The sequence below is a fragment of the Eucyclogobius newberryi genome, unplaced genomic scaffold (genome assembly GCF_026437365.1).
Source record: "Eucyclogobius newberryi isolate DKJ021-1_F unplaced genomic scaffold, fEucNew1.0.hap1 SCAF_49, whole genome shotgun sequence".
In the NCBI taxonomy this organism is placed as follows: domain Eukaryota; kingdom Metazoa; phylum Chordata; class Actinopteri; order Gobiiformes; family Gobiidae; genus Eucyclogobius; species Eucyclogobius newberryi.
In genome coordinates, this window is record NW_027316156.1 from 590,815 (window position 1) to 594,945 (window position 4,131).

The following is a 4,131-nucleotide window of genomic DNA, read 5'->3' on the forward strand; positions in this document are numbered from 1 at the left end:
CACAATGACCTCCAGCACAATGACCGCCAGCACAATGACCGCCAGCACAATGACCTCCAGCACAATGACCTCCAGCACCATGACCTCCAGCACAATGACCTCCAGCACAATGACCTCCAGCACAATGACCTCCAGCACAATGACCTCCTGCACAGTGACCTCCTGCACAGTGACCTCCTGCAGTGACCTCCTGCACAATGACCTCCAGCACAATGACCTCCAGCACAATGACCTTCAGCACAATGACCTCCAGCACAATGACCTCCAGCACAATGACCTCCAGCACAATGACCTTCCGCACAATGACCTCCTGCACCATGACCTCCAGCACAATGACCTCCAGCACAATGACCTCCAGCACAATGACCTCCAGCACAATGACCGCCAGCACAATGACCTCCAGCAGCATGACCTCCAGCACAATGACCTCCAGCACAATGACCGCCAGCACAATGACCTCCAGCACAATGACCTCCAGCACAATTACCTCCAGCACAATGACCGCCAGCACAATGACCTCCAGCATCATGACCTCCAGCACAATGACCTCCAGCACAATGACCTTCAGCACAATGACCTCCAGCACAATGACCTCCAGCACAATGACCTTCCGCACAATGACCTCCTGCACCATGACCTCCAGCACAATGACCTCCAGCACAATGACCTCCAGCACAATGACCTCCAGCACAATGACCTCCTGCACAATGACCTCCAGCACAATGACCTCCAGCACAATGACCTCCAGCACAATGACCTCCAGCACAGTGACCGCCAGCACAGTGACCTCCAGCACAGTGACCGCCAGCACAGTGACCTCCAGCACAGTGACCGCCAGCACAATGACCTCCAGCACAATGACCGCCAGCACAATGACCTCCAGCACAATGACCTCCAGCACAATGACCTCCAGCACAATGACCGCCAGCACAATGACCGCCAGCACAATGACCTCCAGCACAATGACCGCCTGCACAATGACCTCCAGCACCATGACCTCCAGCACAATGACATCCAGCACAATGACCTCCTGCACAATGACCTCCAGCACAATGACCTCCAGCACAATGACCTCCAGCACAGTGACCTCCAGCACAGTGACCTCCAGCACAGTGACCTCCTGCACAATGACCTCCTGCACAATGACCTCCTGCACAATGACCTCCAGCATCATGACCTCCAGCACAATGACCTCCAGCACAATGACCTCCAGCACAATGACCTTCAGCACAATGACCTCCAGCACAATGACCTCCAGCACAATGACCTTCCGCACAATGACCTCCCGCACAATGACCTCCAGCATCATGACCTCCAGCACAATGACCTCCAGCACAATGACCTCCAGCACAGTGACCGCCAGCACAGTGACCGCCAGCACAGTGACCGCCAGCACAGTGACCTCCAGCACAATGACCGTCAGCACAATGACCTCCAGCACAATGACCGCCAGCACAATGACCTCCAGCACAATGACCTCCAGCACAATGACCGCCAGCACAATGACCGCCAGCACAATGACCTCCAGCACAATGACCGCCAGCACAATGACCTCCAGCACCATGACCTCCAGCACAATGACCTCCAGCACAATGACCTTCAGCACAATGACCTCCAGCACAAGGACCTCCAGCACAATGACCTCCAGCACAATGACCTCCAGCACAATGACCGCCAGCACAATGACCTCCAGCACAATGACCGCCAGCACCATGACCTCCAGCACCATGACCTCCAGCACAATGACCTCCAGCACAATGACCTCCAGCACAATGACCTCCAGCACAATGACCTCCAGCACAAGGACCTCCAGCACAATGACCTCCAGCACAATGACCTCCAGCACAATGACCTCCAGCACAGTGACCTCCAGCACAGTGACCTCCAGCACAGTGACCTCCTGCACAATGACCTCCTGCACAATGACCTCCAGCACAATGACCTCCAGCACAATGACCTCCAGCACAATGACCTCCAGCACAATGACCTTCCGCACAATGACCTCCCGCACAATGACCTCCAGCATCATGACCTCCAGCACAATGACCTCCAGCACAATGACCTCCAGCACAATGACCTCCAGCACAATGACCGCCAGCACAGTGACCGCCAGCACAGTGACCGCCAGCACAGTGACCTCCAGCACAATGACCGTCAGCACAATGACCTCCAGCACAATGACCGCCAGCACAATGACCTCCAGCACAATGACCTCCAGCACAATGACCGCCAGCACAATGACCGCCAGCACAATGACCTCCAGCACAATGACCGCCAGCACAATGACCTCCAGCACCATGACCTCCAGCACAATGACCTCCAGCACAAGGACCTCCAGCACAATGACCTCCAGCACAATGACCTCCAGCACAGTGACCTCCAGCACAGTGACCTCCTGCACAATGACCTCCTGCACAATGACCTCCAGCATCATGACCTCCAGCACAATGACCTCCAGCACAATGACCTTCAGCACAATGACCTCCAGCACAATGACCTCCTGCACCATGACCTCCAGCACAATGACCTCCAGCACAATGACCTCCAGCACAATGACCTCCAGCATCATGACCTCCAGCACAATGACCTCCAGCACAATGACCTCCAGCACAATGACCTTCAGCACAATCAAATCAAATCAAATCAATTTATTTTTGTAAGGCCCAAAATCACAACAACAGTTACCTCTGAGGGCCACAGGGAGAAATGAATCAACAATGTCTGTGGTGGCGAGGGACGATGTCCCAGGTCCTCTGTCCTTAGACTCTCCTTCTCGGCCAGGAAAAACTACAAAAAAAACCTCTTTGGGAAAAAAGCGTAGAAACCTGGAGGAGTTCCAGTGAAGGAGAGATCCGACTCTCACAGACGGACACAAGGAGACTGGAGCTGGACCCACTCTTCAGGCAGATGAGGGACCGTCTGAGTCGAGCTGGACCCACTCTTCAGGCAGAAGAGGGACCGTCTGAGTCGAGCTGGACCCACTCTTCAGGCAGATGAGGGACCGTCTGAGTCGAGCTGGACCCACTCTTCAGGCAGAAGAGGGACCGTCGGAGGCGAGCTGGACCCACTCTTCAGGCTGAAGAGGGACCGACTGAGGCGAACTGGAGCCACTCTTCAGGCAGAAGAGGGACCGTCTGAGTCGAGCTGGACCCACTCTTCAGGCAGAAGAGGGACCGTCGGAGGCGAGCTGGACCCACTCTTCAGGCAGAAGAGGGACCGACTGAGGCGAACTGGAGCCACTCTTCAGGCAGATGAGGGACCGTCCACACAGGGCAGGGACCACTTCACCAGGGGAGGGGCATCTGGGTCCACAGGTCCTCAGGAGTGAGAGAAAGAAAAGAAGGCGGTGAACAGTTTGCAAGTGGAATCAAAAAATAAATATTGTTTGATAGCATAAGTAGTCAGAAGAAGAAGAGGATAGTGCTCAAGCTGTCATACTTCCCCCAGCACAGTTACTCCTAGGGCAGCGGAGCTGAAGCTGTGGGTTTATCTTTCTGTTCCTAACTACTCTGACCATAAGAGATTTCGAAGAGGAACGTTTTAAGCCTGGACTTAAATGAAGAGACTGTGTCAGCATATTTAACATGGGTCGGGAGCTGATTCCATAACACAGGAGCTTGGTAGCTAAACGCTCTACCTCCTACAGTACTTTTAGAGACTCTTGGCACCACCAGAAGGCCAGCATTCTGAGAGCGAAGAGCTCTGTTTGGATGATATGGTTCTATAGCATCTTTGAGGTAGGATGGGGCCATGTCATTTATGGCTTTGTAGGTCAAGAGTAGAATTTTGAATTTGATTCTAGACTCGACGGGGAGCCAGTGAAGAGACTCCAGCACCGGCGTAATGTGCTCTCTTCTTTTTGTTCCTGTTAGTAATCTTGCTGCTGCATTTTGAACCAGTTGAAAGCTTTTTATGGAGCTTTTAGGACCTGCTGCGAGCAGGGAGTTACAGTAGTCTAATCTAGTCATTACAAATGCATGGATAAGTTTTTCAGCATCACTTTTAGGCAGGATTCTTCTGATTTTGGCTCTTGTTGCGCAAATGGAAATAGGCTGTTTTACAAGCTTGATTTACATGAGCTTTAAATGAGAGCTCCTGGTCAAATAAGACTCTGAGGTTTCTTACAGTAGA